The 19,935-nt window shown below is 42.9% G+C and overlaps 1 long non-coding RNA gene across 1 annotated transcript in view; it reads left to right on the plus strand.

Annotated features, from left to right (window-relative positions):
• Positions 1–1,589: 1,589 nt before the first annotated feature.
• LOC124794704 overlaps positions 1,590–19,935 on the plus strand; it is a 200,598-nt gene continuing 182,252 nt past the window's right edge. The window contains exon 1 of the long non-coding RNA XR_007016599.1: positions 1,590–1,653. This is a non-coding gene — a long non-coding RNA (uncharacterized LOC124794704). The remainder of the gene's footprint in view (positions 1,654–19,935) is intronic.

Here is a 19,935-nt window from a genome sequence, read left to right on the forward strand (position 1 = left end):
ATACGGTTCACGTCCACGCTGTCGCGACATGCTACCAGTGTTAAAGACTGCGATGGAGCTCCGTATGCCACGGCAAACTGGCTGACACTGACGGCGGCGGTGCACAAATGCTGCGCAGCTAGCGCCATTCGACGGCCAACACCGCGGTTTCTGGTGTGTCTGCTGTGCCGTGCGTGTGATCATTGTTTGTACAGCCCTCTCGCAGTGTCCGGAGCAAGTATGGTGGGTCTGACACACCGGTGTCAATGTGTTCTTTTTTCCATTTCCAGGAGTGTAGATTCAGAAGGTGGTGTTCACAGTATTATTACAGTAAGCAAAACTATTTCATCAGTTAAAGTATTACCCGCAGCCACTTTTTTACTTTTGTACAAAAATGATGAGGCCAACATCTGTACATTTTTAGTGCTCTTGGTTTGGCAGATCTACTAATTAACAAAAGTGGCAACTTATGATCTACAAAGGTATTCCTGCAACCAATGATCGTTACTCTACCTTCTGATTTCTTATAATCTGGAGCGGAAGCTCTACTTACAGCTGCTAACGCTTTAGTCATAAGCGTTCTGTAACAGTTCTGTCTCATCACTATTACAAACTTGACCCACCCCTATGGATTGCCGTTTTGTTTCCGGTTCGAAGTCATGTTTCATCACGTGTGATGATGTTCAACAACAATTGTACCCTTCAGCCTCGGCAGGCGCAGTTAATTCCGTACGGATGCTTCTTCGATGCTCTTTAAGGTCTTCTGTTAGGCGACGGGGAACCCAGTGGACACACACCTCTGAGTATCAATAGTGTGTCAGCACTACCGACAGAGAAGTCCAGTTGTGCAGCGAAACGTTTGGTTGTGATCCGTCGATCACCTTGAATGAGAATTTTGGCACATTCCAACACTGCAGGAGTCACAAAAATGTGAAACCGGCCGTCAAATCTTGTTGCAATGGTGACAGACGACTCACCGTGCTTTTGTTCACTGCAAGGTCTCCGTAGACATTCCGCAAGTGCCATTGAATGTTTTTGATGCTTTGGTTTTGTGCCAAAACAAAGTCAGTTATAGCTTGCAACTTGGAATGCATCTGTGTTACAGACGCCATTTTGAAGGCTACGTACGGCATCGGCACATATGGGAACTTCATGAAACTATAGGGGCTAAAGCTTGAGTATTCCAACATGTTCCACAACAAATTCTGCATTTTAAAAAAGAAACTAGTGGAGAAAAAAATGTGTTGCATTACTTACTGAACTCTCCTTGTATATGTAGGTAGAAATTTGGGCTGAAATATAATTTAGACATAGACTTTGGCACCTATATTAAGTTTCGTGTTTACATGATCGCCGGTGGAGCTCTTGCTGGTGTAGCTAGCTCGAACGGTTGGTCGTTCATTACCCTAAAGACATCCGACTGGGTTTCGATCCCGCGACCTTACCGTTCCGTGCATGTAATTTACGTCTGGATCACCAAACGCGATGACACAGGTGAAATGTATGGATATCCCACAGGCCGCACAGTGTCGCAAACAGGAAGGCTGGGGAGCCGTGGGCGGCGCCCCTGGCCGCGGTCCAGGCAGCGCCACGGCGCCGCCAGTGAGTGGCCGCCCTCCGCGCGCGCTGCCGCGACGCCGCCGCCCGCAGCCATGTACGAAGACGACTTCGAAGGTAGACAGCGCCGCCGCCGCCTCACCTGCTGCAGTGTCAGCACGGCTGCTGGCTGCGCCCCTTAACTGTCGCAGCGTAGGCACCCCTGCCTCACATTCGCGAACTCAACGTGCGCCGACAGCGGACTGCGGCTTTCGAAATGTGCAAACCAACTACATGTAGGACACAGTGATCGTGACCTCCTTGTTGTGTTTTGCAGTAGGGGACCGGTTTGCTGCAGCTCTCCAGTCTAGCCTCTTCATCGCTACGTAACTTACGTAACTACTGCAACTACGTCCATTTGAACCTACTTACTACATTCAAGCCTTCGTCTCGCTCTAAAGTTTTTAGCCCCACTCCCAACCCCCCCCCCCCCCCTCACACACACACACTTCCCTCCATTACCAAACTGATGATACCACGATACTTCAGAATGTCTCATCAACTGATCCGTTCTTTTAATAATTATGCCATAAATTTCTTTTTCCCATTATTCTCTACACTCGTTATTTACTTGACCTACCATCTAATTTTCACCATTCTTCTATAGCATATGTTTCAAAAGCTTCAGTTTTCTTCTTTTTTGAATTTTTATAGTCTACATTTGATTTCGGTGCAAGGCTCTACTCCATACTAACACCTTCTTCAGAAAAGAGTTCCTAACACTTAAATCTACATTCGATAACAGGTTTCTCTTTTTCAGTCACGCGTTTCTACCTATTGCCAGTTTGTATTTTATATCTTCTCTACTTCAGCCGTCTTCAGTTACTTTGCTGCAAAAATCATTTACTACTTTCAGCGTTTATTTCCTAATCTATACTCTCAGTGTCGCCTGGTTTAATTCGACTACAGACCATTACTCTTATTGAAGTTAAAATCTTCTGGGTTATTAGGCCGCGTCATGTTTCTTCTAAAATGTTCAACGTTTTGACCCCTCTGCTGGGATCTTCCTCAGCATATTTTGGTGTCCACTACTGCCAGAACTCTGTCAGAGACGAGTGTCGCGTCCACTTACAAAGGGGAAGTTTCCTGGCGTTCGTGCTGGAGAAGTGATAGTATTGGTTAAAATTCATATGGTTACCATTGGTGGGCCATAGTCACAGGCTTCAATGACAACGGCCACGAAAGCCTGCAGATTTACATTACCCTTATGTTACTTTTGTCGATGTTCATCCCATAACCTCATTTCAAGACAATGTATTTTCCTTTCAGCGGCTTTCGCAAGTCCATTGCTGCCTTTGACAGAACTACAATATCATCGGGAATCAATGAATTGTTATTACTTCTTGATGAACTTAATTCCCTTTCAAAATTTCTACTTGCTTTCTTATATTGCTAGTCAACGTACAGATTGATTAACTCCGGGAAGAGGTTATGGCCCTCCCTTATTCACTTCTCAACCACTGTTTCCCTCTCATGCTTTTCGACCCTAGTAAGTGCAATTTGTTCCCTTTACAAGCGGTAGCTAACTCTTTTCTCCCTATATTTTACCCTGTTACCTTCAGAAATTTAAAGAGTGTATTTCAGTCAACACCGTCAAAAATTTCTCTAAATCTACAAATGCTATTAACGCAGGGTTGCCTTTCTTCAGTCTATGATACGTCGCACGACCAGTATGGCTTCATGTGTTCCTCAAACTGATCTTCCCTGAGATCGGATACTACCAGTTTTTATGATCTTCTGTAAATGACACATAACAGTATTTTTCAACCATTACTTACTACCCACGACGCGTCTCAATAATTACAAGCGTCTCCAACCACTGTTTTATTTACGAGATGCGTTTAATTGTTTGTGTTTAAGAGTGGTTGTTGTGAAGTGCGTTCTCAAGAGCGTGGAATAATATTTTACTCCAGGGCAGATAGTTCACTAGCAAATTAAATTACCTGTTTCGCCACCACGCTATGTCATAGGCGTTAGCACAAACAGAAGTCACCTCTTTAGCCATTAAAAAATAGGAAAAAAATTAATACATACAACGGGCGGCTGGCTTTATGCGACTTTTTAATGTGAAAATAATGTGACCGTATCGTGGTCATTTGATGATGTCTGATCCGTCTTGACGATTTAGGTAGTGTGTTACACGTAATGCCCTTGGCCGCACTGTAGAAGCAGTTCACTACACCGTCCACGGAATCCAGAACAGTCTTTTGTATATTTCTGTTTTTGTACTGCCAGTTCAGCAGACTGTTCTGGCAGGAGACTCTTTCCATAAGTTTAGGGATAAAATTCACGCAAACACGCATAACTTAATTAGGGAAAAAAATATCGGTAGTAGAGTAATAAGTTATCAGATTTTCTTGTTCAGTCAGATAAAATATACTTGTAAAACCATTAAAAGTTTTATGCAAAAAACGATGTTGCGAAATGCCTATGTTTTGCAGACACTCGAAGTTTGATTCCGCATATTTTTGTTTGATTTAATTATTTACTGTTTTCATTTCGGAAGCTAAAGTCGTTGTCGAAAGACTATTCTTGCGAACCATTCGCAGCTATTAGACTACGCCGGTATCCTCATTCGTACATTTCCGTCAGCTTTTAGCGAGTCTCTGTACATTACTGACAAGAGACTGTTATCTTTTTTTTTTTTTCAAGGTCATTCTGCATTCTAAATATGGCGGTGACTAAGACAGAAATAATTCAGTCTTAATAAGAAGAGCTACTGCTGCTGAAGCGTTAATAAGACAACCAATTAGTGGGTGAAATAGAGTGAATTGGCATCGTCGATTGGTGGTACGTATTCGGGCTTTCCGCTGAATAGACAATTTCGTTTACGAATTCGATATTTCGGCGTCTGAAAGGAATTAACGGAAAATATGTACAGAAACTACGGTGTTACGAGTTGCGTGATAGATGCAGAAATAACAGAATATTACTGAAATAAATATAATTACAACGTAAATGTGAATTTAAAGTGATCATGGAAGGAAAACTGCAATATCATTGAAACGGTAGTCCAGTTTTGACAGATGCAGTGAGGAACAAACTAAAAATATGTTACGAATTTCCACAATAATAATCACAGGTGGTAAAATGATGAAACATAACGTTAAGACAGCCTGCTTCATCATGTACTGGTTCATCTTTGGAACGCAATACAGCAGTGATTCTGCCTGGGATGTATTCGGCAAGTTCTTGGTAGGTGTAGGGAGTTAAGAGGCGGAAGATGTCTACGCACAGGCCACATGATTCCTGTGAATTTAGTAGTTTGGAGGTGCGGATCTGACACCCAGTAGTATCCCAGATGCCTTTTAGCTGTCTCAGATCACGCTGATTTGGTGACCAGACATCAATTTGAGTTCACTAACATGTTCTTTAAACCTATAAAACACAATTTAGGCCTTGTTTACTCATGAAGGGACGCAGGCGGTCCACAGTCATGTACACATAATCCACAGCTGTCACGATGCCTAAGATTACTCAGGTCCATAGAAGCCTGCGAACGTGGTGCGTTGCATGTTTTGCACAGCCATACGTGTAGATCACTGGGTATACTGAAATAATCATCGACTTTGTACGACAAAAACTGTGATTCATCCCACAAGGCGACACCTTCCTATTAATTTATGGTCCAATCTCGATTTTCCCCTGCCCGCTGCAGTGGTGATTGGCCATGAGAACACGTAGGAATCATGTGCAGCGGAACACCACATTAATCAGTGTGCACAACGGTGTGCTCCGAAACACCTGCGCTTGCACCAGTACTGTTGTCTATCGTCACATTTGCGACAGAGCGGCGGCATCCTGTGTTACAGAGTGGGCGAGCCTTCTTACTCGTCATTGAATTATGAAGCGTGAAAGTCTGACGCCCTGTCACCTACTCGTGATTTCACGCTCCTTCAACCACATTCCAAGCGTACTCACAACAGTAGCACAAGAACAGCTGACCAGGTTCGCCATTTCCTAGACGATATTCCCACTTGCCGGAGCCTAACAATGTGCTCTGTACGAAACAATCTTATGTCTTTCGGTTTCCTCATTTACAGCCCATATCGTCGCTAGATTGATTACTCATCAGCGTGTACTCCGTTAACTATCTTTTCTTACCGCAGTGCCATCGAGAATCATTTAAACGTGCGGTCGGCTGTGATCACTAACTTTCGACTCATCAGTGCCTGTTGACAAAATTAAAACAGTTTAAGATTGCACTATTTCTGCACACGTTACCGTCTTGATCTGTTGCGAATGGCTGTCTTAATGCCTGTTCGATACGTGGATAACAGTGAGACAGCAACTTATTGTTGGTGTCACGCAAGTACTAATAGTCCAATTCGCCAAAGCTGGAAAACCAAAATTTAAATGCACAATTCACCTAACACTTCAAGTAAAGTAAGAACAATTTGTTAAAAATCGAAAAATTTGACGCATATATAGACTGAATTAGACATTATACAGCCAAAATTCAAGGAAACAACTTCATTTACACATAGCTAATGGATACAGGGAAGCAACACAATCAGCTGTTTTTTCTCAGATACGTATATGACACAAGGAAAAATTTAATTAAAAAGAATAATGTTACGACCGATGACACATCAGCCACTAAATGCTAATATGTAGATACAAGAAAATATGTTCTGAAGAAATAAGATTTCTGTTCCGCACTGCTAACATCAATATTTCCAATTTTTTCTGTTTTGTGTTGTTTTTCTTCTGACGATAATGAAAAAAATACCCCTCTGTTCATAAATGCAGTAGGGGTGATGCTGCGAGCCTTTTTTTCTCTAGTTTTACGAGAAAATACACTACCGCAAAATGAAAAGTTACACCATAGAAACCTTAACCAGATAGGCTTATTAAGAAACTGTTACTCCTTACAATGAAGAATGATGCGAGTTCATTATGGTTACTGGGTGTTTCCAAGCGTTATTGGATATTTTCAGATGAAGAGCACTGTATACCAATAGGGCGTACCGTAAACATTCTGCTTATCGCCATCTTTTGCAATTTGAGGAAGGTCGAATTATTAGTATGAGGGACACGGAGGCATCATACCGACAGACTGAACAGACAGCCAGCTACTGGACAACAGCTGTAGAACGACTGGTGAGGACATCGACTCAAGGCAACAGTGAGGCAGAAGGGGTGCTCATGCGCCACCTTCTTTTATCAGAACTTCCAAATATTATAATCGAACTCCATTAAAGTGATAAACCCATGTAATCAAAATTAATTTCCATTAAGAGGTGAAAATAAGAATATTGAGATAGTTACTGCCATTGACTACCATATGTAACTAATAAAACTCCACGTTAATTTCTTTTTATGGAGGATTACGTAAATGAGTAGTTGAGAGTCTTTTTGAAAGTATGTGAAGTGAAGCCTAACAGGGTCAATATGAGAGGGCCAGCATTGGGCCATTAGTCCTGTGGAGGACACGGATCCTTTTCAAAATACACGTGCTGCAACTGGGGAGGGCCGCAAATCGTCAGTGTATCCTATGTGAGCAGGACAGTTGCCATCTACACTTTCTCAGATGGCAGGGTATAAGTAGTTTGCATCCTACGCGGTGGGAGACTATTAGGTAATTTTTCCCATAAAACAGTTGCGATTGGACGTGCAAAATCATGAAGAAATGAATGCAGCAGCAGTCTCATTCTGGGAAACGCTGAGCAAGAGATGGATCAGAGATAAGATCTGTGAGGTTCAATGAAGAGAGGCCATCCTGCAGCTCGGTGCTGGGGAGCGTGGCATCAGCAGTTGTCAGGCTGACATGAAACTACTTCAGATTGTTGACTCCTGCTAACAAACAGTAAGAGCAACTACCGTTAGCTAATACAAATAAAGTCTGGAGTGGGAGAATGGTGCTCACCTTTGTATATGTCGAGGGGAGCAACTTGGCTGAAATACGAAATGGGACAGATATTGGGAGTCAGAAGCTGTCTGTTGCTGAGTCCAGCACTCAAAATCGCCACTGTTTGCTATATAAAAACTGAGTACGGAAGGTAGACTACTGTCTTCTTAGATCGTATCTGATTGGTCAGCACTCAGAAGAACCACAGTGATTGTTGACGGAAATCATGCACAAGGCAGACACTCACAAAGGAAAAGTAAAAATTCACTTCTTACTGGAAGTGCTCTGTAGTGAAGGACGTGAGAGGCAGACCTCAATTCCAGGTCCTGAGAGAGGGCAGCTGTTGATCTAGGACAAATGCTTCCACAGCACTGACTCACTGTCACTGGTAACTCCAAGTGTGGCGGGCAACAACAGCGTTCACAAACTAAGTTGTAGAAGGACCACAAAGACTTCAGCTAATGTTAGGACTTTCACTTTTATGTTTGAAGTACGCTTAATAGCAACTGCAGATTCAACATGTGGTCAATCGATGTAGTAAGTGAGTAACTGATTCTTTCTGTTTTCGTTTTTTACTTCTTCATTAATAATTGATAATCACTGTACGGCTTCCGCGAACTTATTTGTTTCCTGGAATGTTGTGCTGATTCTAATTTATTCCTGCCGGATCATTCATGGACATAACTGTTCTTTGCCATTTGTGCATTTTTTTGTATAATCTGAAGTACACAGGGATTTGTAATAAACAATAGTTTCTAGTTACCAGGTGTTTCATTTAGTAATTTGACTAACTCTCAATTTTTATCGTCTTTGTGAGTTACATTGCACATGTACCATGTAAGTTAGGCCACACCTGCTTAATTAATTCAATCAATCAACTTATCCATTGCTCAACACCTGCAATTAAATTCACGTGATCCCTTGATGATCGATCTGTTTATGGGTAGGGTCACCTGGTAAGAATATTCTGATACCCAAAGCGGTATGTCGACTGCTGTGCCATAACCTCACGGAAGGCGAGGATCCTTCCCAGAGGGCTGCAAAGCGAGGAGATCGCAGGAGTGTTTCACTCGCTCTCCCAAACAAATGGGCGAAACAGGTGAAAAACATATATAAAAGAGTGTTGCCATCAACTGCCACACCGGGAATAAATTACTATAATTCGAGTTGGAATATCGAGTTACCGTGAGTCGCTTATCGCTGCCACACTACCAGATATAATAAAGACTTGCACAGTGTAGTGTCAGATCAACTGGGAGATTGACTGGCAACGAGTCTCGCTTCTGTCTGTGTCGATGTGGTCGACGCAAAGGTATCCGTAGACGATCTGAAAGGTCACAAGAAGCAGCGATTCTTGAGACCTGCACGTCTTTAATCATGTGGATATGACAATATGTGTGATGTAATTATTCAAGGGAGTCCAACGCTAAACAGGGTGTGCGAAGACTGGTATAGCCCTTCACTTCCACTGCTCCCGGTGACGTATTACAGCAGCATAATGGAGACCCCATACTGCAATTTCCACCAGAAACTCGTTGAGGCACGTACAGGTGCTTTACTGGGCTGTCTGGTCCTCTGATTAGTCTCCTGTATAGCATATTTAGGTTATGGTAAAATGTATCCTTTCACACTACCCTCCAGCCAACAAATTTCATGAACTGACGTGGCATGTTTAAATGCAGACTGAAGTGACGGATGAAAATTCGTTCCAAGTTCGGGATATGAACCTGGTCTTCTTCTCAAGAGACAGATGCACTAACGACTACGCCACCCTGGCACAGTGGCTTTGCACAACAGCACTGACTACCCTAGCACGCCTCCCTCCTCAATCCAAATTCCCATTTGCACGTGAGCCCACTTGGTACCCCCCCCCCCCCCAGCCCCCCCTGCCCAAAAAAAAAAAAAAAACGTTCAATCGTTGATTCAGTCTGCATATATACATCATACAAGAGACATTTCATAAATAATGCACAGATTGGTATTACTGTGGATTGTTTGAAGCAAAAGCAATGAAAATTATGTCAGATGAAGTTGGGAACTTGACGAAGAAGCACGTGGTTCTGTTTTCCCGCTGTGTACTCTAACACAAAATTGGTGAAAGTTAGAAATGAACCCCGCAAGGATTTCGCGTACAGTGACTGTTGAAGACCAAAGGCGTACTTCAAGATGGAAACTTTTCGCGGCCAAAACCCAACAGGAATCCACAGAGCATTAAGTGAAGTTTGGGGTGAGTTTACAGTGAACCGTAGTACACTTTCAAGTTAGGTTAATCGTTTTCGTGATGGTAGTATGAGCATAGACGATAATCCAAGACCCGGAAGGCCAGAAACGTCAACAGATGAATGAAGTGCGAAACCTGTAGCAAGTGTTCTTGGAGAAGAACGTAGTGCGACTTTTAAGAAACTCTCTGAAGCCATGGGAATTCCTCCAACATCAGTATTCCGTATTCTAGCAAATGATCTGAAGAAGAGGAAAATTTCTCACACCGTTCAAGTGCTGAAAAGAAGCAGAAACGTCTGGACATTACAACCTTCCTCAAATAACGATTTGACCGCGAAGGTGAAGGATTCTTGTCTCGAGTTGTCGCTATTGATGAAACGTAGATTAATGACTTTGAACCGGAACTCAAATCACGATCTAATGAGTGGAGTGCTTCACATTCTCCATGTTCAAAAAAATTTCGACGAGTTCAGTAATTTTTTTGTGGTCACCAAGGAATCATCATAATAGAATACCATGTGGAACAAGTGTCACAGCATTGTATTATCGTAACTTCATGCAAATCCTGTACAGAAAAATGCACAAAACCTGATCTCAATTGCTCGAGGCTGGCTCACTCATTCTCCACGACAATGCACACCTGCGTATCGGCAGTTTTGGAGACCAAAAACTGCGCGAACACTGGTGAGAAGTTTTGCTGCATCCTCCCTACAGCCTGGACATGAGTCCATCCGGTTTGTTTCCGAATGTGAGAAAACCAATGCGTGGACGTCGTTATCTTTCTCTACAAGAGCTTTCTTCCACCGTTACCTACGCCATTCGACAGATGAACGGAAGTTGTGCCCTGGGTGGAATAACAAAGCTACCGAGACGTTGGGTTCAGTCATAGGGGAGCATGGGGACTATATTGAATGACTGCAAAAAGATATTGAAAAAAATGTGTATGTATAAAAAAATTAGTGTGAATTACTTATGAAATGTCTCTCATAGAAGTCTGCGACTTCAAAAGGCCTCTGGAACCATATGGTTCCTCTGGTGTCACCGCCAGACAGCACACTTGCTAGGTGGTAGCCTTTAAATCGGCCGCGGTCCGTTAGTACACGTCGGACCCACGTGTCGCCACTATCAGTGATTGCAGACCGAGCGCCGCCACACGGCAGGTCTAGTCTAGACTCTCCCTAGCACTCTCCCAGTTGTACAGCCGACTTTGCTAGCGATGGTTCACTGACTACAGACGCTCTCATTTACAGAGACGACAGTTTAGAATAGCCTTCAGCTACGTCATTTGCTACGACCTAGCAAGGTGCCATATTCAGTAATTAGAATGAATTCTGAACAGACAATATTGTGAATTATGTACCGTCAAGAGCGACGTTCATCATTAATACATCAATGTATCAAACTAATTTCGTCCGTGTTGTGACTTGGCAAGACAGCCAAGTCACTATGAGAGGAATCCGAAAGGCACGCGTTTAAGCTCACGCAGGCTGGCGTGAGGTCTGGAACAGTTAAAGGAGTTGAGTCTAGTAAAAAAAGTATGTAGCTTCGGGAATACTTAACTTTAATCCATAAGTGGTGAACATAGCTCTTGACGGTACATGCATCACAAGATAAATAGCAAATGATAATGGCGCCTTGCTAAGTCGTAGCAAATGACGTAGCTGAAGGCTATGCTAATTATCGTCTCGGCAAATGAGAACGTAATTTGTCAGTGAACCATCGCTAGCAAAGTCGGCTGTACAACTGGGGCGAGTGCTAGGAAGTCTCTCTAGACCTGCCGTGTGGCGGCGCTCGGTCTGCAATCACTGACAGTGGCAACACGCGGGTCCGACGTATACTAACGGACCACGGCCGATTTAAAGGCTACCACCTAGCAAGTGTGGTGTCTGGCGGTGACACCACAGTCCGCTTTCTGAATTCTAATTCGTTGTCATGTTCCAGACCTCACGTCAGTATAGTTCTTCCCTCCTCACGCCAGCCTGCGTGAGCTAAAACGCGTGCATTTCGGCCTCCTCTAGTATCACGGTGTTGGCTCTTCAGCCAACACAACAGTTTCATTTGAAATGGCATGTATTTCAGGCATGACAAGAAATTGCTCCAGATGATATTCGTGGGCTGTTTGTTTTCATGTCACAAGAAATGCGATAGTTTGTTTGCATCATTGGGGTCACATCACAAGCTGATGTTGGGAGTGGAATAAAAGGTAATAATTTAATACCCGCTGTCTGATGAACATCAAGACAATGTTTGATAAATATTGGTTTAGTACTTCACGGTGTAGCACATTTCCTTCCATTTATTGGTGGCTTGCTCTTTCAGAAAACCGTGACAAACGGTGCTTTAAGAGGTCACCATAGCGCTGAGCTGGTATGGAGGTAGGGGGAACTAGTGATGGAGGGTGGGGGGAATTTGGCGGAGAGGACGGGCTCGCGTGTGTCGCGTGTGGTTGGACGGCTGCCTAGGTAGCCGCAGTTACGCCGGCAGTTGTCACAGCTGTGTCATGGCAGAGCGCCAGACGAGAAACAGAGCAGGTGGCATCGCGACCACTGCTAAGGTCAGAACTGAGTGGGACCCTCCTCCTTGTCTCCGAGTTCGGAGGAAGAAGTTGGTGATTGAAATTTCTTTTAAAGATCCTGCAGCAACAGTACAAGCCTTTGTTTTAAGAACTGCCATTCAAATATCTTATCATATCCGTGACACACTGTCCTCTATTTCACAATAATAAAAAATGAGCATCCCTTCTTCGAACTTTTTCGATATACACTGTCAATGCTGTCTGATGCACAGCCTACATCGCAGAACAGTTCTCTAGAAGAGGACGGACAAGCGAAGTGTAGACAGTCTCTTTAGTAGAACTGTTGCATCTTCTAAGTGTTCTGTCAATAAATCGAAGTCTTCGGTTCGCTTTCCCCACATTATCCACGTCGCCGTTCCAACTTGAGTTATTCGCAATTTATGTTCGAATGCTTGACGTACTGTTAAGCAATGACCGTTGGATTTTCAGGACGGAAGAACAGCGATCTATCGCCAACAATCCGAATTTTATTTTGTATTGATTTCAACTATTAAACAAAGGGCAAATGTCTATAAGGTACATTATATATGTAGAATTGTGGACAGTTGGGAATGTGAGTCTCACGGGAAGCGCGCAAGGGATAAGTCCCTGCAGTCGCGCTATTCATCTGTGTCCTCGGTGCCTCAGATGGAAAGAGCGTCTGCCATGTAAGCAGGAGATCCCGGGTTCGAGTCCCGGTCGGGGCACACATTTTCAGCTGTCCACATCGAGGTATGTCAACAACACCTGCCGGCAGCTGAGGGTTTCAGTTAGTCATCATTTATTCTAGGAAAACGCTGCACGCTCATCAACAGTACTCTGTTCTTTCGAGAACGGTTACTGTCTTCATATATATAAACAATCGTCATCAGTGCTAAAATCAGTGCAAAGAACAAAAAATCAGCAAAGTAACTGTGCTTCCATGCAGTTTCACATGGGCGTACAAGGTACATACAGGGTGTAAATTTTAAGTTGACAAACCAGAATAACTCGAAAAATAAGCTTCACACGAAGAAATGTGTTGAATCCAAAGTTGATTATTTTCAAGGGGGACATCTGCTGCTGCTAAAATTAGCCCGCCACCAACTTTAAAATGTCAAATGGGAAACCCCATTTTTTATTGCAGAATCAGATTCTACATAAAAAAAAGAACTACGTACATTTTGTTGTAAACATTTGTTCTGATTCTTCATAGTTGGCGCTGTAATTCAAGAAAATCCATGTTCTCATTTTTGCGCGGAAAATGGTTACGGATAGATAAAAAATACTTATTTACTTCGTAAATTTTGATTCGCTAAAACTAAAACTCTTCCTATCTCCCCATAGGGTGGGATTTGAGAGAGAGGATTTAGCGTTTTACAAATGTTGACCCAAATATTAATTTTTTCCGCAGATTCGGATAAGTTTTGTTTGTTTCGTGGTCATGAGGCCACACAACTTTTAGTTATCAATCAAATCATCTGACTAGCTAATTAACTAACCAAACACCCTACTTACTAACGAGTGAACTCATTAACTAAAAAAGTAACTGACTCACGAACCTAATTTTTTATTATATTCGGAGTAATCAGTCTTGTTTGTCGAGAAGTCTCACAGCTGGGGTGCTTGCTTAATTTGAGTCGTCTAGTTTCGGGTGGAAAAACGTAAAAAACATTCATAAACTTTTTTATTTATTCGTAACCATTTTCCACGCAAGAATTGAGAACATTGATTTTCTTGAATTACAGCGCCAACTACCAAGAATCAAAACAAATGTTTAACACAAAATGTACGTAGTTTTTTTATGTAGAATCTGATTCCGCAAAAAAAAATTGGAGCTCCCATTTGAGATTTTAAAGTTGCCTCCCGGCCCACCATCAGGGGGCTGGGGTGGCGGGCTAATTCTAACACCAGCAGATGTCCCCTCGACGATAATCAACTATGGATTCTACACATTTTTTCGGGTGAAGCTTTTTTTTCGATTTATTCTGGTTTATCAACTTAAAATTTACACCGTATAATACCATAATTGTAATCCCTAAGTATTTAGTTGAATTAATAGCGTTTAAATTTGTGTGATTTATCGCGTAACTGATATTTAGCAGATTACTTTTAGTACTCATGTGGATGGCATAGAGTCTATCGCCGAGTTTCGCACCACACAAATATCTTGTCTAAATCATTCTGCAATTGGTTTTGATCATCTAAAGACTTTACGAGACGGTAAATGACAGAATCAACTGTTTTGTTTTACTCGATGATTTTCTGTCAGTCACCATGAACTTTGAGCTTTCTGACGGGAAACGAGGAATCTAGTTGCACAACTGAGACGTATGCAGGTCATTAGAAATCGAATGCGAGGAATAGCGTCACAGCCTTCTGGATGTCTAAAGATCTGCAATCATTCTGATATTCTCTATCGACAGCAATCATAATTTCGTTTGAGTAAACAGCCAGTTGTGTTTCACAATGAAATATTTTCTGAATCGGTGTTGACTATTTGTCGAGAAGTCGCTTTCTTCGAGGTAATTCATCATGTTAGAACACAGAATATTTTCCGAAATTCCACTGGAAATGGACTCCAGTGATATGGATCTGTAATTCCGTGGATTACTCTTATTTCCTTTGTTCTGTATTGGTGTGACCTGCACAAATTTACAGTGTTTAGGTACGGACACTTGGTCGAGCGAGCGGTTGTATATGAAGTAAGAGGCTGTTCTATCAATATATCCTGAAAGGAACCTAACTGGTGTACAGACTGGAACGGAGGTCTTACTTTCATTAAGCGATTCAAGCTGCTTTGCTGCACTGAGTATATCTACTTCTCAGCTACTCATTTTGGCAGCTGTTCTTGATTCAAATTCTGGAATATTTACTTCGTCTTCTTTGATGAAGGAATTTTGGAATACTGCGTTTAATAACCCTGCTTTAGCAACACTGCCATTAGGACGTATTGATTGTGTTTGCCGTTCATGTACTTTACCTACGTCCAGATTCTCTTTTAATTTCCTGTCAGATTTCGAGACGGAGTTTCATTGTGAATACTATTAAAATTATATTGTACTGAAGTGAGCACTAAGTTTTGAACTTCAGTAAAACATCGCCAGTCTTGGAGATTTTGCGTTCTTTTTAATTTGGCGTGTTGTTTTTCGCTGCTGCTGCAACAGCTTTGTGGCCTGTTTTGTGTGCCATGAGCGATCAGTACCATCTCTTATTAATTTATTTGGTATTTATCTCTCAATAGACGACGATACGATTCCTCTGAATTTAAGCCACATCACATGGAAAACATGCATTTCTATTAATTACCGTTCAATAATGTAAATCACTGGTGGCAGGTAACAAAGTAGCACTGCCTAACGCAGAATCGAAAATCTATTAAACTCTAATTAAATCGATAAACAGCTGCGAAACGTGATAACAACACAAAATGCATCACTATTTTAACTGACCTAAACTAAATTGAAAAGGATATATCACAAAAATAACGCATTTTGATAGCGTTTTCACAAGAGCGGACACAAATGCTCTGACGAGTACGTCGGCTATCTTATCCAGTTCAACCAGAAGTGATTCAAAATCACTGCTGCTAGTGAAAAGACTCTTCTGAGCTTAAGAGTGGAGCGAGACATTCGTTAATTTTAAAAATGACCAAGCCAAATTTCTTACTCCGATTCTAACTTTCTCGTTCTTGTCTGAACCTGTCCCCTTATCTGTTGTGTATACCACCAAGCGATTCAGAGAATGGCTCCTCCATTTAAGAAAGTAGAGGGGAGAGTTTCGTAGGGTTTCAAATGACCAACCACTCGCTCGCCTCAGGCTTCTGTTTCTCTTTTCTTCTCATGGTCAGTTCCCTTCTCTGTCACGTCCAAAAACGACACTGATCAGAGAACGGTTCCTCCATTTGACAAGTAGAGGGGATGGGAAATTCATTGCGTTTGAATCTCCCAACCAACTTTCTCGCCATATGACTTATAGCCTTTACGTTTCTCTGTTTCCATGGTACGTAAATTTCCAAGTTCCCACACAATAATTCAACGACAATCATTTATGAAACAGATTAACGGAAATTAAAAATTATTTCATTTATTCCTATGGATGCTACACATCTAACTTGGCCCATTTCCTCCTCGGAGGTTTTAGTTCAATCTTGCCACGGTAAAAATTTAGCGTGGTAGGCTCGATAACGGCGCAACAAAGATGAGACACAAGTGAGAAATTTAGTGAATTTGTGGGAAGCGAAACGATGGGCACGTTTCACACTATTAATAATAAAGTGAATCAGCAAGAAAAAGTACAGATACGACACAGTACTTGGTTTAAAGATATTTATGGTTCTTCGGGTGCAAGAGGAACAGTGCGTGTTCTGCATTCTGCTGTTGAAATTCGTATATTGTTCTCACAGCACATCAGTCGCACAGTGTCTTTATATATCAAAGACAGCAAAGAACTTATATTTTTGGCAAAAGAGCTTAAAATCAAACAGTTTACATAATAGAATTATTACCAAAAGGGGACTGATTAAGACATATATGTTCAAAGCATCTTGCGTTATTGAGGCACACAGGCGAAGAGGATGTTTGGTATACGTTGAATAATTTGTTGTGATTTAACTACTTCCTAATGTCGTACAATTTCACTGTTACAAATTTTTGTGTAACAGCATAAATAAAACGTAATGTAGGTACATAAATTGTAAAACTCTTTACAGGTACACAAAAATGGCTGTTCAGCGTACTCTGGGAACTGACGCAGAATTACATAACTTTTTCGGTTTAATTAACTGTTACAGGCCTCACAACATAGTCCATAATCCATGTAATTCTTATTTCATTTTATTTGTCAGTTTTATTCTGCACATATTGCTAATCGTCATTACAGCTTCTCTTATGGAATACACACAAAATTACTTATTACTGATATGGGAATGTGATACAGACATTTCGACTGTTCCATTTTTAAATACGTTCTAATACTGGAAGTAGTTGGTTTCACATTTTAGGGTTCATTAATGTTGGCTGCATATATCCATGATAAGGGTGACATTTGCAATTAGCAAGAAACAATGGTATTAACTGCACCGTTTACAGGACTGTAGATAAAGTACCTGCGTTAGCTGTATTTTTAACTGAATTTTCTTTTGTTTAATTTCAGTGACCATTCTAAGCCAGAAATACAAACATTACTAATATTTTTTTCCATAACTACAATCGGAATGGGAAAATCATGATATGCCCGTTAATTTAATAAGTACCTCACATTCGTTTTTCCCGTTCGTTAGTTCATTGTTGTGAGACAAAGCGTACAGCAGTGTGAGTCAGACCATCATATGAAAACTTAAGTAGATGTTCCTTCCGGGAGATCGGTCTAATGGTTCAAATGGCTCTGAGCACTATGGGACTTAACATCTATGGTCATCAGTCCCCTAGAACTTAGAACTACTTAAACCTAACTAACCTAAGGACAGCACACAACACCCAGCCATCACGAGGCAGAGAAAATCCCTGACCCCGCCGGGAATCGAACCCGGGAACCCGGGCGTGGGAAGCGAGAACGCTACCGCACGACCACGAGATGCGGGCTGGAGATCGGTCTGTCAGCAATATGGCGTCGGAGCGGTGTTCGTGTTACGCTCTGTAAAATAGAAGTCCCTGTGAGTGGTAGCAGCTCGGTATTAGAGTGACGATCAAGTTGGAGTGGTACTAGTGGTTATTGGCTATGAGTATTACTGCCAGTCATCACTTTCGAACATTAGCAAAGTCTCACAAGTTCACTCAACAAACGCTGAAGCGTCTTCGATTAGCTCTACCAACATGTGCCCACTCGAACAATCGTTGCAGGAGGACCTGTACCTGGCGTTCTCTTGCGAATTGTCGTAAAGGAAGACGAATGCCTCGCCAGTATGCTGCCGATATGGTTGCACTATCGGTCGGAGGAAGGCATTCACGTATCGTACAGCCGTTACAGCGCCTTCCATGACCATCAGCGGCGTACGTCCGCCCCACATAATGCCGCCCCAAAACAGCAGGGAACCTCCGCCGTGCTGCACTCGCTGGACAGTGTGTCTAAGGTGGCCGCCCTGACCGGGCTGCCTCCAAACACGTCTCCAACGATTGTATTATGGAAGGCATATTCGACACTCATCAGTGAATAGAATATGATGCCAATCCTGAGCGGTCCATTCGGCATGTTGTGGGACCCATCTGTACCGCGCTGCATGGTGTCACGGTTGCAAAGATGGACCTCGGGAGTGAAGTTGCACATCTTGCAGCCTATTGCGCACAGTTTTAGGCGTAACTCTAAGTTCTGTGGCTCCACGAAAAACATTATTCAACATGGTGTCGCTGCTGCCACGGTTCCTCCCAGCCACAATCCGTAGGTAGGGATCATCCACTGTAGGGTCCGCCCCAATAGCTGGACGGTCAGCGCGTTGGAATGCCACGCACGGGGGCCTGGATTCGATTCCCGGCTGAGGTGGGACATTTTCTCCCCTCAGGGACTGGGTGTTGCGCTGTCATCATTGTTTCAGCCTCATCGTCGCGCGCAAATCGCCCAATGCGGCGTCGCACTCAATAAGCCTTGCACTCGGCGGCCGAACTTCCCGCCTGGGAACTCCCGGCCACTTACGCCATACAATGATTTCCATTTCCTTGCACTGTAGTGGTAGCCCTTGGGCGGCCTGAACGAGGCATATCGACAGATCCTGTCCCTCTGAATCTCCTCCATATCCGAACAACATCGCTTTGGTTCACTCCGAAACGACTGTACACTTCCCTTGTTGAGAGCCCTTTCTGACACAAAGTAACAATGCGTAAGCGATCGAACCGACGTATTGACCGTCTAGGCATGGTTGGAATACAGACAACACGAGCCTTGTACGTCGTTTCTGGTGGAATGTAATGACTGGAACCGATCGGCTGTCGGACCTCCACCGTCTAACAGGCGGTACTCATGCATGGTTGTTTACATCTTCTGGCGGGTTTAGTAACATCTCTGAACAGTCAAAGGGACTGTGTCTGTGATACAATACTCACAGTCAATGTCTATCTTCAGGAGTTCTGGGAATCGGGGTGACGCAAAAAATTTTTTTTTGTATGTGTATTAACTTTGGTTAGGATTGGCCTGAAGGCAGAACAGATGAAATAGAGGGGAGACAAGGCACTCGTGGAGTCTTGTCATTGGGACAAAACCCCAGAGGGGCAGTTGTGTGGGTGCACTTTTTGAGTTTACTGTGGTTTGATGGTAAGGGACAAGCAGAGACATGGGACTACTGATCCAGACCTTGTCTGGAGAGCAGATTCTGGTCTTGACCCTTGTTATAAGTGGTTTGCACTTGGGACATTTGTCCTGAGAATGACTTTGCAGTGGCGCTGGTCTTGATTGGGGGGCCTGTGGTGAAGTATTAGCTGTACCAACAATTCAGGCCTTAGTTATCTTGAAGGACTCGCTGTGCCGAGAACAATGTTCGTATCTGGTCTATCACCTTGACGTTTCGTACACTGCCGTATAAGAGAGTCAATGGTATGGGCAGCGAACAAGAGTATCAGATGTTGGAATCTGCCAAGATTTCAGGTCTCAATAAGAGAGCAATTTCGATCCGTCTGACGGACCGCTTACCAATGCCAGAGATAACGACAAACTGGCACCACACATCGTTGCTGTGCAGACGCCTGCACCATGACCCTCACCTGAGGCGCTGCTGCGCATCGAGAAAGGGACACAGTGAATCAGTCTTGCCATTTGTTCTCAGCTGCGC

The sequence above is a fragment of the Schistocerca piceifrons genome, chromosome 4, assembly GCF_021461385.2.
Source record: "Schistocerca piceifrons isolate TAMUIC-IGC-003096 chromosome 4, iqSchPice1.1, whole genome shotgun sequence".
Classification (NCBI taxonomy): Eukaryota; Metazoa; Arthropoda; class Insecta; order Orthoptera; family Acrididae; genus Schistocerca; species Schistocerca piceifrons.